Consider the following 20,116-nt stretch of genomic DNA (forward strand, 5'->3'; position numbering starts at 1 on the left):
TTCAGCCGGTAGATGTCTCCATTACTCCCTTATAGCTAAGACCTCGGCAAGTAGGGTTTAATCATTTCTTTAACCGACAACAAGGAAGAAGATTTGATAATTTGCCCAAAATGAGCAGATGCTCGGGAGGACACGTCTCCATCCTACGTCCCTTCCCTCCGATTTAAGCCACAAATGAAAACTACTTTCTCCCTCTTTACCAGGCAAAAGGAAAGGCTGATTTAACTAAGCATGCAAGATGCCAACACCCTCCTCCTCGGTACATCCAAGTTTCCTTCGCTCTGAGCCACCACAAGTCTGCTTCTCCCTTCACTCCGCCCACCCCACCTCTCACCCCCTCAGGTTCCCGAGTCATCAGGGAACGCGAGCGGGTGAAAGGACTCAGCGAAGCTGCATTCCGCGCCACCGCCTCCTCCTGCGCCTCGGGTTCAGCACTGGACAGCTCCCGCACCAGCCCAACAAACGGCAGTCGGCTGATTGACAGAGGAGCCGGCCAAACAGGGCACAAGACGACTTGAAGCCGCCCTACCAGGGTTTGGTTGCGGCCAAGCCGCCTCTTTAAACCGGCTTTCCTCCCGAGAGCAGGGAGAGGCAGGAGTGTGGTTTGCGGCCAAACTTAAAGACTCCAATTAACCAGCTGCCTAGCCCTCGTGGTTCCGGAAAGACAAACGCCTTAAAAGAAACCCTAGCTGCTACGCTCGCGGTGCGGGTCTGGGCGCGCGCGCTCCGCGCCTCGGGGCGAAGCGGACGAGGAGGAGCCTGAGCCGGGAGGCGGGAACGACCTGCCACGGGCGAGACGATGGAGCAGTGTCTTTGGCGGCCGCGGCGGCGGCGGCAGCAGCAGCAGCAGCAGCAGCAGCAGCAGCAGCAGCAGCTCCTGAACACACCTCAATGAGAGCGGCGGTGGAAGCTGCTAAGCAGAAAGACGTAAGCAGGCCAACTATAGCTGCCGGCGGCGAGAGGGGATGTAAGCTGCCGGGCTCCAGGCTGCGAGGTGCGCAATCCCGAGCAGACCCATGGTGGAGCAGGAGCAGCCGGCGTTGCCACAGGTGATCTGATCTCCTGCGACGGTAGCTCAGTCAGCCGCGCGTATTTCAGAACATCCCTACTTTAAAGTCCTTTTGGACTGGGTGCCAGCTGAAAAGGGGGAAGACTCCTAGAAAAAGTCTTAGTGCTGATAGATGGACGACCAAAATTTAAAAAGTGACTCCCTCCGTTACCTCCTCTCCTTGCTGCGAGGCAGATGGGAGCCATGGCTAACCCCTTACTCTGCTGCCTCCTGCTCGTTCACCTGGGATTGGGAGCTGCCGGCGCCAGCCGCGACCCTCCAAGTCGGACGGATTCCTCTCGAGAGAAGGCCCTGAGGGCGAAGCAGCACGCCCAGCAGCCGGCTCGAGCCTCTGCCTCGGACCCCTCGGCTCCCTGGAGCCGCTCCACCGACGGCACCATCTTGGCGCAGAAAATCGCCGAGGAGGTGCCCATGGACGTGGCCTCTTACCTCTACACCGGGGACTCCCACCAGCTGAAGCGAGCCAACTGCTCCAGCCGCTACGAGTTGGCGGGCCTGCCGGGGAAGTCGCCTGCCCTAGCCAGCTCCCATTCCTCCTTGCACGGGGCGCTGGACACGCTGACACACGCCACCAACTTCCTCAACATGATGCTGCAGAGCAATAAGTCGCGGGAGCAGAACTCGCAGGACGACCTGGAGTGGTACCGGGCACTGGTGCGGAGCCTCCTGGAGGGTGAGCCCAGCATCTCCCGGGCGGCCATCACCTTCAGCACCGAGTCGCTGTCCGCCCCAGCCCCGCAGGTCTTCCTCCAGGCCACGCGCGAGGAGAGTCGCATCCTGCTCCAGGACCTGTCCTCCTCAGCACACCACCTGGCCAACGCCACGCTGGAGACCGAGTGGTTCCGCGGCCTCCGGCGCAAGTGGAGGACTCACTTGCACCGCCGCGGCTCCAATGAGGGGCCCCGGGGCCTGGGCCACAGCTGGCGGCGCAGGGACGGTCTTAGCGGGGACAAGAGCCACGTCAAGTGGTCTCCGCCTTATCTGGAGTGCGAGAACGGCAGTTACAAGCCCGGGTGGTTGGTCACTCTCTCCGCTGCTTTCTACGGGTTGCAGCCTAACCTGGTCCCGGAATTCAGGTAGGGAGGGAAAAAAGATCAAAGCAAAGCCTTCCTTCCGGGTTCATGGGTAGGTGCGCGTGTGGGGAAGGAACACTGTGGCTGTGACATTTAGGCCTCCCACCTTCAAAGCAGAGACCCAGGCTGAGGGACACCCCACGCAGGCGCAAGTGCTTAGGGACAAGAAGTGCCCCGCATTTGTCAGCTTCAGACACTCAGCAAAAGCTCTTCTCTCAAATCAGTTCCCCTGCAAGGGGCAAGGGACGGGAGCTCTTGGTAGAGCTGAGAGATGCCCTATGTTTCTCTCTAACCCTCGGGAGAGCAGGGAGGGGAGTTCCCGGTCAGGGGTGATGCACTGCACCCTGGCAAGCTCAGGGCATGCCAGCCAGGCACGGAGTGGCGTGCCAACTCACAAGAGTAGGAAAGGGAGTGGGAAGAAAAGAGTTCGTTATTCCCGCTACTTCGGGATAGCCTCTACCTACTTCCTCCTATGTGTGTAGTTTGAGGCGCCAGTCTGTTGTTAGTCAGTTACCAGAGCGCCTAATGAAAACGCTGCAATCCCCTGGGCAGTTCTGTCCCTTCAGCAGTGAGTCAGTCCCAGCAGCACAGCTGTCTCTAGGATCCATACTTGGCAGTTTGACAGGTGCGCTCCTTCTACTTGTCTCCCTCCTTCCCTCAACCCATCTCCCATTCCTTGGTCCCCTCTTTCTCCTGTTTTCTGTGTTAGGCACACCTAAGGGTTCTCTGGCCCTTCACATACACACACTTTATAAATGAACCTGGTTGAGTTATCCTAGGGAGGGAGGGATCAGTTCTCACTGAATGCACTCAGGGAGCTCAGAGAAAATTTAGTAATAGTTCTGTATTTCCTGCCTCAAGGTGTAGCATTTGTGGGAAGATGAGAATTTGCAGATTAGCAGGTGGTAACTTGTGCCCTGGGACGTGCCTGATTTTTGAGGTGAGGGACTTTTAGAAGTAGCCCTGTTGAGTGAACATGAGGAACAGAAAGGAAAGAGTGGAAACTCCAAAGAAGGCCTGGGAGAAGGCCACAGATTGACTGGTATCCTCCCCAATTCCCAATGGGAAGAAGGTCTTGGGGGTTGAGGTTGCTTCTGTACTTTTTGGGAAACTGGGCAAAAGTGAGAAACCTGTGTGTGTTTTAATGCCCTTTTGGTACAACAAGGACAGGATGATGACCTGGTGAAAGTTACCAGGGGGAGTACTGGGTGGGCAAATGGGAGGAGTCAGAAAGCTTATTTGTCTTGGCACTGTTATTTACTGCTGAATGACCTCGAGAAAGTTGCTTAATCTCTCTGGGCCTCAACAACTTACCTATCAAGTAAGGGAGTTGAACTAGATGGTCTCTAGGGAGCCATCCAGTTATAAAACTCTGTGGCTTTTAATGCTGGCAACACTTGAGAAGGTATAAATGAAAAGTAACCTCCTTTCTCTAATTCTGTATGACCATATTAAATGTTTTTTGTGTGTGTCTATCTCTTTAAAGGATCTTGTCTTAAACCAGCGTAACTCTTTCCTACTTTAAGGATAATCTTACTTCCTCCTGATTTCTGTAGGATCCTATTAGTAAAAGCTGAGCCCAGCTTTGAGTCTTTGCTATATTATTTGCTCAGAAAAGATCTGCAGATGCCATTCACTGCTAGAAAATTGCTTTTGGCCTTCGCATAAGCCTTTTCAGGGAGTCCCAGGGCCCAGGACTGAAAGATCAGTTGATCAATCGATCGATTGATCTATCCATTCATCCAGCTTACTAACGTGTATTGATACTTTATGTTAGGCTCTGTGCTAACTGCTTTGCATGTATTATCTTGATTAAGCCTCACGACAAACCTGAGTTAGGTTTTATTAGTTTCCCCGTTTTACAGAAAAGGAACCTGAAGCACAGAGAGATTAAGCTTCTTTCCTAAGATCACGCAGCAGTTAAGCAGCAGAGTCGGGATTTGAGCTCGACTCACACTTTTAACCACTATGCTAAACTCTGTCTCATGAAGGTGTCCTAGGAGTGCTGCATGTATTGCAGCTGCTGCATAAAAATATATGTATTTTCAAGGGTCAGATGTGAGACTGGGGATGAGAACCATTCATTTTCAGAAGTATTTCTCATAAGGCTCAGAAACCATAGGTCACCTACATGAACTCAGGCCTTCCACAGGCCAAGATAAAAGGCTGAGACACCAGGGGTCATGTTGTGTAGGCTCACACGACCCTATCTAATTTTTGGACTATGTTCAGAAAATAGATTGTTTCCTCTGGCTGAGTCTCTTTAAGTGCCTTCCTAGTCATCGATGGTGTTCTTTAGCCAAGGCACGAAGCCAGGCCATTTAGTGTGTGGCTCTCTACAGAATCTGGCTCCTCCTAGCAGCACGCATGAAGAGCAGAATAAGTGCTCTCCTGTGAGTACTTTTGCCCCATGTCCCATGCTCCTCAAGTACTGTATTGAGGATTCGCACAGATGTTAATTATAGGAACTGGAAGAAATCTTAGATCAGATGGTTCTTCCTGTTTCATAAAGAAACAGATAAGAAAGGTGAAGTGACTTGTCCAAGAATCACATATCGAGCTTTTAACAACAGCAGAAATAGGATCCAGGCCTTCTGCCTCTGGTTCACACTATGCCATATATATATATAAATTTCAACGGGCCTTTTCTGTCTCTTCATACTCATAAAAGGCAAATGTTTTTGATGTTGTTGATGTTTTATCACCTAAGATGTGTATTCTAAACTTTTATAACGTAAGTGAATAATATTGTACAGGTATGGTAACAGGTAAACCTCAAATGAATTTCTGAGAAACCATGACTAGGCTCTAATCATGATTTTAAATCTATTTTGAATCTATAGAGTGTTATTTGCAAAAAGCCTTATCTGTAATAAAAAAAATTTGCTAATGATTTCCTCATGGAAGAGAAGAGGAGGATAAACTTTGTAGTTAAGACTTTCATTTAACTTCAGTTACTATTTCAGCTAATATTTCGCCAGGTCTTACTTACAAGGTTCAAGATTTAAATTATATTTTATTTTTAGAGAATTCAAATCTGAAATATGAAATTCAAAAGTAATGTGGAAAACATGGTCAACTACCTTCTTATATTAATGCTTATCACTGTAAAACACCTCTCAGAATAAATTTTATTCCCCTCTGCTTCAGAATGACACAGGTTTCTTACATTTTAAGGCCTAGTGTAAGACTCACATGTGAAGAGAAGTTTATTGCTCTTTTTTTTCCCCCCCAAAATGGCATTAGTGTTTTACCTAAATGGCTCCTGAGTCTTGTTATAGACCTATAGTATAAACACTTAAGTTCTCATCTTCTATCCCAGCAAAAAAAAAAGAGAGACTAACAATTTAAGGTATACTCTAAATTATTTTTATTTATCATCTTAGGTTTGTGATGTCCTTGCAGAGTTTTCTTCAAAGTTAAGTCCTTTGCTTTTGTATACTAATTTTTCTGTGTGGAACTTAAAGTACTATGGAGTTTGAGCCCATTCTAATGAACTCATAGACATATTCCTGGTGGTGGTTGGAACTGTTTAGTGCCTAGGATGAATATAAGGTACCTAAGTGTTTGTTGAATTTAAATTAAGGTAAAGGAACCTTTGGGAATTCTTACTTGATGAGCCGTAAGGGATTTTGGAATTCATTTGGTTTCTTTCCTCTTCTCATTGTACAGTGGAGGAAAGTGAGACCCAGAGGGCTAAAGGAATTTGCTAGAGTGGCACAGCTCTTTTGTGGTGGGTTAGAATTAATGGGAACCAATATATATTGAGCATCTACTATGTGTCAGATGTTTTATAAATATCCCACTGCATGTAGTTCTTAGTATTCTCAGGTAGTTACAACTTCAGGAAAGTTGAGCAACTTGCCCAGGGCAACACAGCTAGTAAATTAGGGAGCGTGAATTAAATTTAGATCTATCTAGCTATGAGGCTTGTATTGTCTTTCTACTACCCTATGCTGCTATCTCTTAATTACCAATTTTGTTTTCACCTTGTTATTAAAAATGTAACATGGTATTGGCTTGAAATAATTAATATATTTGGCCAAATACGTGACAGACACTTGTTTTTTTGGCCAATCATATAATCAAGTATGTTGTATAGAGAGAAGAGTATTAGACTTGAGTCAGAACTTTGCCCTAAGTCCCAGTTTTGTCTCTGACTGGCTGTATTACCTGTCTGAAAATCAGTTTCTGCACAATTAAAACGTGGAAAGAGACTTGGCGATATCCATATACCTTTATAACTCTTTGTTCTATGAGTTCTTAAGCGACCTATCCAACGGGCAACAAGGAGGCTTTGGAAACAGGACTGATACACATAAATGCAGTACCTTGTGGAAATGATATTGATGGGGGAGGAACGTGCAGAAGAAGAGGACACCAAATGAATGTCAGGTGTGCATTTTTCCACAATAGTGTGGAAACGCCTTTTTAGAAACTTACATAAGTAACATTGGTGTCACTGAGTCACTGACTCCTGAGGGGTTACTTCTCTCTCCTTCACAAACATGTGCCCACACACCTCCATCAGAGATTCTGGTATAGATCTCTGCAGATGGCAATTTACATAGTATTAGAGAAATGACCATCTTGCTCTAGGCCAAACATACCCTGTCTCTCTTGTGGGTACTGGTAGTGGTGAAGAGGTTACCTACAGGAACACGACAGAGCTGTCTACCTGGGTAATGGATCAGAGTTTTTAGATGGACTTCTGCTATTGAGGCTTTTGAGTCTCAATTATTTCATCTTTAAGCTGTGAATAGTAAAGTGTATCTTTGGGATTTTGTAAAGACTAAATGAAGGACTGTTATCACACAGGAAGTTCAGTAAATATTTTGTGTCACAGCGTCTGTCTTCCTAAATACTGAACACTTTTAGTTGTATTAAAGTCACATGATTTATAGTAATTTATAATTTATATAATGACTTAGTTTCATTCCTATTATTGCGAAGGCTTGTAATTACAGTGGATCACGGGGGAAATACTGGCCTTGGAGACAGGAGACATTGACCCCAGCCTGGACCACATCCTTGGCTATGGTGTTCCCATGGGCAGCAGTTGCCTTTCTAATCCTGTTTCCTCATCTGTAAGTTAAAGGGGGCTGGACTAGGTGACCTGTTGGGCTCCTTATAATCTAAAAGCCTATGATTATGTACATAACTAAATGTGTCACTTTAACTTGTGAAGTTTCGATGGTTGTGCTGAAACCAGTTAATGTATCCTCACCTGAATGCAGATCATGTTCATATATGTTCAGTGTTTAACTTTATCATGGTCATTTACTCACAGGCTATTTAGAGAAAGCCCTCTCGGTGTACACTGGATTAAGTATACATACTAAGGGAAATGAGAACTCCATTTCAAAATAAGAATAAGCATGATCTGAGTTTCTAGATCTTGAAAGATCACCTGAAATTTACTTAAAGTCAACAAGAAGCTGTTTCACAGATTTCTAAACCAAGGGCCTCAGTACACTTGTGTAATTTCCCCCAAGGTAATCAATGTTTAGGCATCCTGAAGCTCCTACTTACTGTTTAAAAACAACCTGTCTCTGACTTAACTCTGTAGTTGGTGTTAATACTTCAAAGGAGGCTATTTAGTGTGGTGTAGCAGTGGTACAGCATTATCTTGCCACCTTCTAGAACACGCATTCGGAAGCTGAAATGGGATTTCAAGACTGCTAAATAAATGACAGGAGTTTGGGCCTCCCCTCTGGGGAGAGAACTCATGCCTCACAAGACTGATTTTATGGCCTCAATTGCTGGCTAAGTCAAATTTTACTTTCAACTTCATAAAAGCATCAGTTTTTGTTCACTGTTCAGGGTTTTAAGGCTACCTTTTTCCAAGATGCACCGTGTTTTATGATTATATTGTAATATACTGGGATGCCAAGAAGTATGCTGTTGGTGTTATTTGTACTTGGTTGGTACAGAAGCATTAGGGCCTTGTTTGTCTTCTCTATTCAGCTCTGGATTGATGTTCACAGGGTTATTTAAACAGAATTACTGAAACAGTACATTGGAATTTTGATAACTTTAGCAGCTTGATGGCCACTATGTGCAAACAGGCAGTTCAGCGGTCTTGGGACTATGTTTCGGACACTTTGCAGACAACAGCATCATTAGGCTCTTGCCCAGCACAGCTATGGCACATACGTACATTGGCTTGTTTTGCTGGTCTTTTAGTATTATTCGTTTTCCAAGTTTTAGCAAGAAACCTTTTCTGGTGTAATTTCTACTTTGGCTGGGCATTTACTCATCTAACAAGTCTTTCTTCCTAAAACTTGACCTATGAAAAGATTTAGGTGGATAGGCTGTTCTATAAAATACTTCTTCAGTTTAGGAAAAAATTAATGCTCTTGGCTAAAAGTCTTTCTCAGGTACCCACCCCCCCAGCCCCATTTTCTACAATACCAAACTTAGTGTAGGAACCATGACTGACTTTCTCTTTTACACCAAAGGATATTATAGTGTCTCAAAGCAATCACAGGAGTCACCTAGTTTTATTACCTTCATTATAGGTAGAATTTATAGAAAACAGAGATTAGCTTAAATGTGATCTGACCCCAAGATCATTTTCTCCAAAAAACAGTTTCCTTCCTTTTTATTAAAGAAGGCAGTCTCTTTCTCTTTTATAGTTAACTGATACTTATAATTAATTGAAATCCAGTTAATTTTTATTCATTATAATATCTCTTGTAACTTTCCCCCATTTAGAATAAGACAAAACAGGATTAAAAAAAAATCCTGTCCAGTTAGCAAAGTACCCAGTGCACTTATAACCTAAAAGGGAACTTAGAATTACATAAGATGTTGGTTTACTTTCTTAACCTGGTTTTCTCACCACTTATGTGTTTTCCAACGTGTATGCCTTATTACATTATCGTGGAAGGATTTTTATAGAATAACAAGACACATGGCTTTTATCTGAGAAAGAGGAAAAGGTATTGTAGTACAAAATAATGTATTTTATCAATTCTAAGATGTACCTTTTCCACATTTTGATGTCTCTCAAACTGAGATGTGTCTTAATGATTGGGGGCATGTCATTTCCAATTGGCATACACTTTTCTTTTAGTGGTACAGAATGTAATAGCATATCTTACAATTAATGGCATCTTATATTTGATGAACTGTGATATTAGAAAATGGGAAATTAAATTCCATGGTCTCTCCAACTATAAAGTTCTACTATCATCTATAAGCTATCAATATGCAGCAAAATATGCCTACATGGAAACAAAAAACCTAGACCTTACTGCTGTATATCAGATTGCTATTTGTCTTCATAATAATTTTTAAAACAAGACAAGCTATACTAAAACATGTAACCACACTGTCTTTTTAATATATGTGAAATACACAAAACATCGGGCCAGAAGCTGCAGAAACTTATTTTCAGAATAGGTGAGGTAAGGATTATCAAAATCTTTCCTACACCATCTGGCAAAGAGTTTCACTCACACTGTGGGGAGATGGATAGGACAGTGAGAATACAAGACCACTTATAAACTAAAAATAGAGGGACTAGATCTGTCTTTCCTTTCTAAAGTGCTTAGAGGTTTCAGGGTGGAAATAAAAGCTTTGTGGTGTAGCCGTGTAACTAGTTTTGGTTAAAGAGATTTAAATGGAATTGTGGAGGTATGTGTTTTTTCTCTTTCTTTTCTAGTCAGTTGCCGGGAATGGAATGAAGAGTTTGGCTGTCCCCTTATTTGATGCCTTAGACCACTGTGTAGAGCAGGGTGTCTCAACCTCAGAACTATCGACATTTGGGGCCAGATAACCCTTTTCTGTGGGGGCTTTTTCGCTGTAAGATGTTTAGCAGCACCCCTGACTCTACCCACAGGATGCCAGTAGCAACCTCCCTGCCCAGTGTGACAATCAAAAATGTCTACAAACATTGCCAAGTATCACCTAAGGGGTAAAAATGTCTCTGGTTGAAAGCAGCTGGTGTAGAGGGAACACATATAAAAATGCTATTCTGTGGCTATCCTATTGCAAGAGTTCTATATGTATCTATGTGTGTGTGTGTGTATGTGTGTGTGTGTGTGTGTGTGAGAGTGAGTGTGTGTGTGTGTGTGTGTGTGTGAGTTTGTCAGATCACATTTCTATTTGTTTGTCTGGAACATAAGATCACTGCATATATAGAATCTGACATGAATGAGAACTGGAAAATTTTGATGAATCGATGGAATATTAATTCACATTTAGATGTCATTAAGGCTCAAAAAGAACATCTGGCCAAATTATTTCCAGAACTTGTTGCTAAGCATGGATTTGCTACTTATATAGCTAAATGTCTCATTTTTAAGATTTCCCATTAAAGGATGCATTTGGAAAAGAAAATGTGTGTGTGTCTGTGTGTGTGTCTGTGTGTGTGTGTGCGTGTGTGTGTGCGAACCTCTGTGGGGACAAAGAGGAGAGAGGGAGAAAGCAGGGGGTAGAGAGGAGTGTGGACAGGGAACAAATGGAGATGAATGAAACGAAAAACAGTTAGCAACCTATGATAGTGTTTTACTTTTTCATGAAGCTCTGTTTACCACTGAGCACTTTCATAGTTCTGATGAAACTGAATTATTCTTTTCTAGCAAGTAGTGAGGAATCAAGTTCCTGACGATTTAATCATTATAAAGATAGGTTGGCTGTGCTTGCATTTCAGAACTTTATCTCAGGAAGTCAAAGCTATAAACAGGCTGATGCAGAGCTTATCCCATTAAAGGAATATTAATACCTTACAATATATATTCTTAAAATGCTCTGGTTTTTTTAATGATTTTTTGTTTTTTGGCTGCGCTGCATGGCTTGCAGGATCTTAGTTCCCCGACCAGGGATCCAACCCAGGACCCCTACAGTGGAAGCTCGGACCCTAACAGCTGGACCACCAGGGAATTCCCTAAAATGCTCTGTTTGCCACTTTACCTTTATTGATTCAACTAGAAGCTGTTCATAATTTGAACATATTATAAATGAAATTTCCTAGAAGAAATAATTAAAATGACATATTATATAGACATTATTTAAGGCTTTAACATGTTTAAAGACAGTTTTTAACATTACTATGTTTAGAATCCTGTCAGAAGAAACCTTAAAAAATAACAATGGCTACATGATGGAAAAGAATGTTTAGGCTTTACAAATTACCATAGCACAAACTGATGCATGCCTACTTCCTCCTGTGCCATCCATAAACATGTAGTACATGTGAGCTTCAGGGGCAAGAAACGAGGAGCGTGCTGCTGTATACTGTGTTGATTACAGAGAAATGAGAGATGATGTTGTGAATGTTAAGAGATGAGACCAAAGCTCATGAAGCGAAAGATGAAGATTACTATTTATCTGGATAAGGCACACTTCAGAAAGCTGTTTCAGGTACTAACTTAATAATTAGATTTGTGGGAAGGCCCTCATATTACAGCCCTCTGAAAGTTATTTAGAAATCTATTTGTCTTTCCACTTTTTTGAGAAAGAAGCAAATAACAACTGGGGCATTCCTGAAAGAAACAATGTTCTAGTAAACATCCTGGGAAAGCTCCTTTTTGAAGAATTAGAATTTTAGAAGTAAAAAGGATTTTAGAGATCATGTAATCCAACTTATTTTTACTTTTACACATGAGGAAATTGAGACCCAGGGAAGTGGTGACCATCACTTGCACTGGCTATGGCTGCAGTGAACTTGTAGTTTAATAACAGGCACAGATAAAAAGACGCTGAGTCATCAAGTAAACGTTAATTTACGGTCATTATTCACTGATTACAAACTTAGCTGGGTATCAGGATCACCTGAAAAGCCTGATAGTACATTCCTAGGCCCTTTCAGACCCTGTGAAGAAGACATGTGGGGACAGCTTCAGAAGTCTGTATCAAAAACAAAGTCTTGGGGCTTCCCTGGTGGCGCAGTGGTTAAGAATCCACCTGCCAATGCAGGGGACACAGGTTCGAGCCTTGGTCCGGGAAGATCCCACATGCCGCGGAGCAACTAAGCCTGTGTGCCACAACTACTGAGCTCGTGTGCCACAGCTACTGAGCTCGTGTGCCACAGCTACTGAAGCCAGCGCACCTAGAGCCCGTGCTCCACAACAAGAGAAGCCACTGCAATGAGAAGCCCGCGCACCGCAACTAAGAGTAGACCCGCTCGCCACAACTAGAGAAAGCCCACGTGCAGCAACGAAGACCCAACACAGCCAAAAATAAATAAAAATAAAGTAAATTTCAAAAAAACAAAACAAAACAAAAACCAAAGTCTCCATAATTCACAAGGAGCTGGTCCTTAAACACAAACTTGGGAAAAATTAAACAGTATCTGATAAGCTTGAAACACATAAAATTCCTTTTAAACGATTTTAAGAGTAAGAATTAAGAGTTGTAAATACTTGGCAGCTTCAGCTGTAGTCGTCCAAAAACTTTGGCTGCCGGCCATGACCCTACTGGCAAGGGCAGAATGACTAGAAGGTTATGAAGGCAGGGGGATCACAGAGACTATCATGAGAGCAGCTGCCTCTGGTTGTTATAATTTGTCTCTTTATGTAAACATAATATTTCCCCAACCAGTTCTACAGGTCCTTCAAATGCAAGGACCACATTTCATGGCTTCCCATATTCACTGCCTCTTGAAAGTGCCTTGCATATTTCAGGAAGTATGGAATAGTGTCTAAGAAGAAGGGTTTTAGGATTAAAAACCTAGATTTGAATCTATGAGCTTCCACTTTCACTTACTGTGTGATACTGGGCAAGTTATTTCCTTCTGTGACTCAATTTCTTTATCTGCAAAGAGTACAGATTACACTGTAAAGAGTAAACAATCTTACCTATGTAAAGAGCTTAGCATAATGTATGGAATGTGTTATTTAAAAAAATAACGTGGGCTTCCCTGGTGGCACAGTGGTTGAGAGTCCGCCTGCCGACGCAGGAGACACGGGTTCGTGACCCGGTCCGGGAGGATCCCACATGCCGCGGAGCGGCTAGGCCCGTGAGCCATGGCCGCTGAGCCTGCGTGTCCGGAGCCTGTGCTCCGCAACGGGAGAGGCCACGGCAGTGAGAGGCCCGCGTACCGCAAAAAAAAAATAAATAAATAAATAAAAAAAAAATAAAATAATAACGTATATAACATGCGCCTGGCTAGGAGTATGGGTACTGAGGATATAACAGTGAAAATGACAGATAAAAATCCCTGTACCTGTGGATTTTTTTGGTGGGTGGGGGAATATAGATGACAAACAAGCAAGATAAATATAATTCTTGATACAAACAAATGCTATAAGAAAATAAATATGATGTGGTAAAGAATGGCTGAGAGGTAAGGCGTGTTGCAGTAAATAGGGTGATTAAGGAAAACCTCTCTGAAGATGTGACTCTGAGTTAAGAAATGAAGGATGAGGAGACAGCCATGAAACAAGCTTAAGCTTAGGAATCATGCTTGAGATAGGGCACAGCGAGAACAAAGGCCTTGAGATAGGAATGAGCTTCAAATGCTCTAAAAGCAGAAAGAAAGTCAATGTTGCTGGAATGTAGTGGGGGGGGGGTTGACATAGAAAATGAGAGTAAGGGATGTAGAAGGTGCTCAGTAAGTGGTTAAAATATAGAAACATGTTAAGGGCTTTACAAATGTCTAGCCCTGCAGTACTATGTAGATTGTGGATGTATTTTCGTTTTCTTTGCTTTCCATTTTTCTTTCCTCCTTTCTATCTTGGCCTTCCTGCCCAGTGCCTCCCTTAGCTCTGAGAGCGTGGGCTTTCCAGCTTCTCTGATGAGATCTCAGTCAAAGAAGCTATTTACAGCTGCTCCATTCTTGACTGTGAATGAATACACGGAAAGAGTTGAGTGGTAAGGGAGGTAGAGATTGAAAATCTAGAATTTCTTGCAAAAATCAGCTGGGTACTTTTCTTGCTCCCTGGCTTAAACCTGTACGGTGAAACCCTTTCCAAACACAAACAGCAGGAGACTAAAGGCAGAGGCACAGCAGGCAAACTCAGGGGCAAAACACTTTTCTCCCTCACCAGCATGCCTGAGATGACATGCAGCGGGTCCCCTACCTCTCTCAAGCTTGCGGCGGGCAGGTCTTGTCGTTTGGCATTTCCCGCCTCACTCTGTTGTCTTTTATGGTGAGGACTAAGATGTCTGGTTAGGGGCTGCCTCACAAAGTGCCAGTGAGAGGCACAAGATACAGAAGTGAGACTGGAAAAGCCAGAAGGGACACCACAAACATTTGGACATGAATTTGGAGGAAGCAGACTTTGTACCATAGGAAAGGAAGTATAGGCAGAAGTACATCTCTAATGAAGAGCATTATCTATGGAAAATTGGGATTATGAATTTTGGGGATTAAAATCATCACCATGATACACTGATGATGATACGATGATCAGCTTCTCTGATACGACAAATGTGAAACTTAGCTTCTTTATATTTCACTTTTCCTTTCTCTACTCTCTCCATTGTTTTATTAATTATATTTAAAATTTTTCTATTGGTTACCTTGACTTTTATATCCATCAATTTAAAATAGTATCTTCTATTCTTTTCTTTCTTTATGCTCCTACTCTTATTCCAGTATTTTTAGGTAATTCAAGATGGTAACATTTTCAGTCTGTCACTGCAGTAAAAAAAAAAAACCCAAAACCCACTTCTGTTTTGTCCATTAGTTGCTTCTAAAAATTAAAATCTGAATATCTGAATCTATGCCATTTTTAGAATGTTCCAAATTTCAAGGACCAATGGATTTTCTCTCCCTTTTTTTTAGATCAGTTGCACAAAACCATGTTACCTTTAGTTTGTGCATGTCTGCATGGAGACTTTTCACCTATTTTCCCTCCATGCAGCTGCCAATTGCTTTTCTCTTCACGTTAAAGAAATAAAAAGAAACCCTATGTTTTCTTATTTCTAAGATCATCCAACTTCTTAATCAATCGTTTGTTAAAGAAAATTTACATTTTTGTTGAAGACATGCTTCTTGGAGTCCCATAATTTGTACAAATTGCTTTAGGTCTTCTGCAGAATAACTATCATGGAACTATTTTCAAATTATTGAAATTTTGGATCCAACTGTGTGTTGGGTGCTGGTCCTCTTATTTCAAGAATTCTTCTTTTTTCCCCACCCCCCAAAACGCAATTTCAAGTACTTTTTCAGAAAGAATCTGTGGAAGGTAAAATTTCTAAGTCTCCCCGTGTCTGAAAATGTCTTTGTCTTCATGCATGATTGATTGTATATAGAATTAGGACAAACTTAAAATTTGGCAAATGATGCATATTGTATGAAATCAATATTGTAAGGCCTGCTTTTGTAATCAAAGCTGAGAGATTGCAGAGCACTGTACCAGTAAATATTCTTCCCCTTTCTAATATCATGTATTAACTTGTTTTCATGGAGTGGCTCTTCAGAATTGGCAGGTTCCCACATTCTGTTCAATTTAACCAATACTGGCTTGCTTTTTCTAGTGAAGGATCAGTTTTAAAACATTGTGATACTGATACAGAGAACTTGATACAGTATTTGTATCTTTTAATCAGTGTAGCCTTTGCAGTTATGAGCTTCTGTTGCTCAAGAGCTGTGTCAGTACAGTTTGCGTGCCATCTGTCCTCTTGACATTAAGGAGATACGGAATCGAATGTTCCATCGTTGGGGACAGTATCCCTCACTCCTCCCCACCCCTTTACATTTACATCAAGTGTTAGAACAGTGCCCAGGCAGCATAGCCACAAGCTGGGTTTATGTGGGCCTCCAAGTCTAACCAAACTCCAGGCTTTGAGAGTCATTTTGGAGGAAGCCTGTGTGCGGTGTTTTAATCTAATAAATTTGATGAGAGCAGAGGGGAAAGAAACTATCATAAAGCAGGTAAACGTAGAAGCTTCTTTTGTATCCCAGGTGTGGCTTCTTCAATGGACCAAGCTGCTGCAACGCAGTATTGATTTGACAGAGCCTCTGCTTCAATGATGTCTGTCTCACAATGGCTCCAGATGATTTCTGTACTGCAAAATAAAGCCAAACTCTGGAAACCAGCTCCCTCTTGTTGGTCTTTTGTGTCCTGACAATTCAGAGCTAGTAAGTATTGTACTGGCCTTGACACAGCTGCTCATTTCCTTCACTAGAGCTGAAAACGGATGCTGGGGAAGAGTGCTGAAGACCCTAGTGGTTGGTGGAGTGCTGCCATCTGGCTTCACTGTGAGTAGACCCCGAATTACTTCTTGGTACAATATAATTATTAGACTCTCTTAGATATCCTTAGTAGTGGTGTAGAACAAGGATTCGTTCCCATCAGGGAGTAAGTGACATCCGGTGGAATGGGTGCGTTAATATATTTATTTAATAAGTTAATTAATTTTATTTTTGGCTGTGTTGGGTCTTCCTTGCTGTTCACGGGCTTTCTCTCGTTGTGGTGAGTGGGGGCTACTCTTCGTTGTGGTGTCTGGGCTTCTTGTTGCGGAGCATGGACCCTAGGCACGTGGTCTTCAGTAGTTGTGGCACGTGGGCTCAGTAGTTGTGGCACACGGGCTTAGTTGCTCTGTGGCATGTGGGATCTTCCCGGACCAGGGATCGAACCCGTGTCCCCTGCATTGGCAGGTGGATTCTTAACCACTGTGCCACGAGGGAAGTCCCAGTATTTTCATTTAATTCAGATTGTAGACAGACAGTTTTTAGTGGTAACTCCTTTCCCCTTGATTGTTACAAGCCTCACTGTATGTGCTGTCATTTACATCGAGGACATTGTATTCTCTTTTATAGTTGAGTCTGTCATTTATGTCGGAGGAATGAGGACATTGTAACTGTATTCTCTTTTAAAGTTGAGTCTGAAGGACATAGACTAAGGTAGGCAATCTGTTAAAGGATTTAGGGTAATAATAACTTCGATTATCCAAGTGATTACTTTAGCTTTCTCAATCTCATACTGTCCATTTTTGGCCAAAGAATTTTTTGTTGTAGGTGGGCTGTCCTGCATATTGTATGCACCTCCCTGGCGTGACAACCCCAGATCACCCCGGTTGAAAACAACTGCTTCCTTTTCATAAGATTATCTAAAATTCCAGCAGGCCTTTCCCCTCTTTTCCTGCAATATTTCACATTGTGAGCCGTTAACGCAGGTGGAGGCACAAGCTGGGTTAGTAGTACGAAGGAAGTACCAGGATGCCTTCATATTCTGCATTCGGCATATTTATGGGAACAACTAACATTTCTGTGCCAGGCCAACGGGGCACAAAGGTGATGAGGGCAGAGTCTCTGCAGAAGCTCAGTCTGGAGGCGCCTGCTCCTCTGTGGCCTGGCTAAGCCTTCAGTTACAGAACGGGCGGCCTCGTGGGTGCTGGAAGGTCCTTCAGGGGAGGAGCACGGCTGGCAGGTGCGCTGTACTTTCCTTTTCCGTAGTAATTTCAGATTAATTCAGTGTACCAAATACAGTTATGGTCCTATTAGATTCTTATCCCTGGGGTAAAGATCAGCTGAGTGGGTCTCTAAGCAAGAGCTAGGGTAAGAATTAAAACTCAGTCATTCTTCCTCCTCCTAAGAACATACCGAGGGGAAAGGAACACTTTCGGTTCTGTAGGGGGAGTTTAAAAGCAGATAAATGGCTTTTGAGGGAAGTTCCTGTGCAGGCTGACATGACCCCCTGGAAGGGCCAATTGGAGAGTTGTGAGGTGTCCTCTTGCTGGAGCCTGCTGCTCGGCACCGCACGAGGGAGGGGAAAGCACCGGGCAGGCCTGCGGGGATGAGGCTTGACAGATGGCGGCCAAAGTGAGGTAAGTGGTAGGATTCTTTTGGAAGCTACTTATTCTGCTAAATGGCCTAAAAAATTTAAAGTGCTGTAAAACATTCTCTTACAAATTTAATATTTGCTATAAAATCATTGCAGAAGCAGTTGAATGATTTTTAGTTGTCTTTATTAAAATGAAACAAATTAGGTACAAAAACCTTTGTTCCAAATAGATACTATGTATCTTACCAATGTTGTTGCTTGGTTTTGAGTTTTAAAGATTGGTGTAGAAATTATTTCTAATATAAATAAATGATTATTTCTTCCTCAGAGGGTTGATTTTTGTAGTACGCTGTTTACAAAAACTGAGTAAGTGAAAATGACAGTTTATAAATTTGTACCATTTAGGAAAAAAATGTTTATGTAGTGTAGCATGAATAACAGCAGATAAAACCATTGAAGATGTTAGTTTTTACACAGGTGGTAAAACCTTTAAAACAGACTCCAACATGCATTACATGTGCATTTCTGACCTTAACGTGCAAAAACAAAGCTACGGGTTAAAATAGACTTATTTTTGCTACAACTGAGCACACTTGTAAAATCCTTATTTTTATCATTAATTTCAATGAATAGCTTTGAAGCTATTCTGCTTAAAATGAGAATAATTTAAAACAATAATATTGAACACTGTAACCCAAAACTAATGGAAAACTACAGTGCTGCTGTGAACAAAGCCAGACAACAAAGTCAGACATTCTGGCAATGTGTAAAACACGAAGAAAAATGTTCCCCCAAGTTGTAGAACACTGAGGTACACAGAACAGTCTTCTCATATAAATCAAAGGTTTTCAAAGAAAAGGGAAAATACTCATTTGTTGTTGGCATCACCGATGTCTAGGTAAGCTGTAGTTAAATCACCCGGACAAATACAAAATTGATAATTCCGTCTTTAAAATAAAATAACCAAGAACTATTCCATAAATAGGATGCTACCTACTGGGGAAAATGGCTATGCATGTAGGCTACATTGTCTTCCGTCCTGGCAGCAGATGGGCTGCAGGTGAAAACACTCATAGAATGGAGGTTAGTTATTTCATTAGTGATACTTGAGAAAGTCCCATTTATGCCAAACCAGCAGCGCCCCTAAATAAACAAAACTTTCACAAGAAAATTCCTAAGTCACTTCCTCCATGTGGCCTTCCTCCGATCAACCCCAAAGATCTGTGAGACCTCCTTTATTCTGTATCCCATCATCATCTAAATCCCAAAATTTAATTAAGGATTTTCCAGACTTCTTCTTTAGAATCTTTTCTGAAACAAATGGATTTGTGAGGATCTGGAAGTCATATATAAGCTTTCCTACAGTTATAGACTTTAAATGAAGTTTGGCTTCTATATTATATTGACACCTGTGAATCTGTTGCTTAATATCAATAAAAGCTCCCCAGACTCTCTGAGTGTGATGCTTTTCTTTCCAAAGGCACAGACCTAGGCTTCCTGGTGTCATCCTTCTGTATATAGCTGTGCTCAGGTCAGCGGTGATGGTCAGCAGCCTGCCCGGGGTGAGAGTCTCCCTAAAAGGGACCCCAGAAATTGATCTACCTTTCAAGAGGCTCCATCAGCATCCAGAAACACTGTACCCTATCTCGAAAGGCATCGGTCCTGCTGCTCTGCAAATCAATGTTCTCCAGGCCTCATTTTGGCAGCGTGGGCCCTGGAAGTCTTTCTGTGCTGTACTTCTGTAGCCTTCCTTCTTGTGCACCCGCACTGCAACCTCTGCAACTTCCCCTTACTTGGCGCTGGGATTTCAGGACCTAGGAATTTTCCACGATGTCCTTCTACATGCTTTTCATCGGCAGGCCTGGGCTGGCATGTCACACAAGGCTAGCTCCTTCGGCCAACCCCCTCTGCTTAGTCAGTGGCAGCTCCGCAAATGCTGGAGGGATGACTCAATGCACGGGAGTGTGTCCTAAATACTGCATTTGAAAGTGATAGTTTTCCTGAGCTTCTCATGACAATGACTAACCTCTCTGAATGTTTCTTTATGCCTGTGAATAGCTTATCGAAACGGATTAAGCATCCTTTTATGCATGTTCTTAGTAATACTGGCAATATAGTTCTTTTTGTTTGTTATGGAAATAACCCAAATTGGGAAAGGTAGCTTTAAAACTCCCCCGCTAACCAAAGCATGATCAATTGGGGAAAAAATTTTGAATTCTTTTCTTTTTCTTGTGAGAGGCATGGGAAATAATAGGAAAGGGAAAGTGGGGAGCACCACTCATCAAAAACATATT

At 42.7% G+C, this 20,116-nt stretch overlaps 1 pseudogene; it reads left to right on the forward strand.

Moving 5' to 3' along the window:
* The first annotated feature begins 932 nt into the window (after positions 1 to 932).
* LOC149749489 (metabotropic glycine receptor pseudogene) lies at positions 933 to 13,048 on the forward strand (annotated as a pseudogene).
* The last annotated feature ends 7,068 nt before the right edge of the window (positions 13,049 to 20,116 follow it).

Source organism: Delphinapterus leucas, chromosome 3 (genome assembly GCF_059928025.1).
Source record: "Delphinapterus leucas isolate spDelLeu-1000000601 "Yukka" chromosome 3, BTC_Dleu_Yukka2, whole genome shotgun sequence".
NCBI classification, from domain to species: domain Eukaryota; kingdom Metazoa; phylum Chordata; class Mammalia; order Artiodactyla; family Monodontidae; genus Delphinapterus; species Delphinapterus leucas.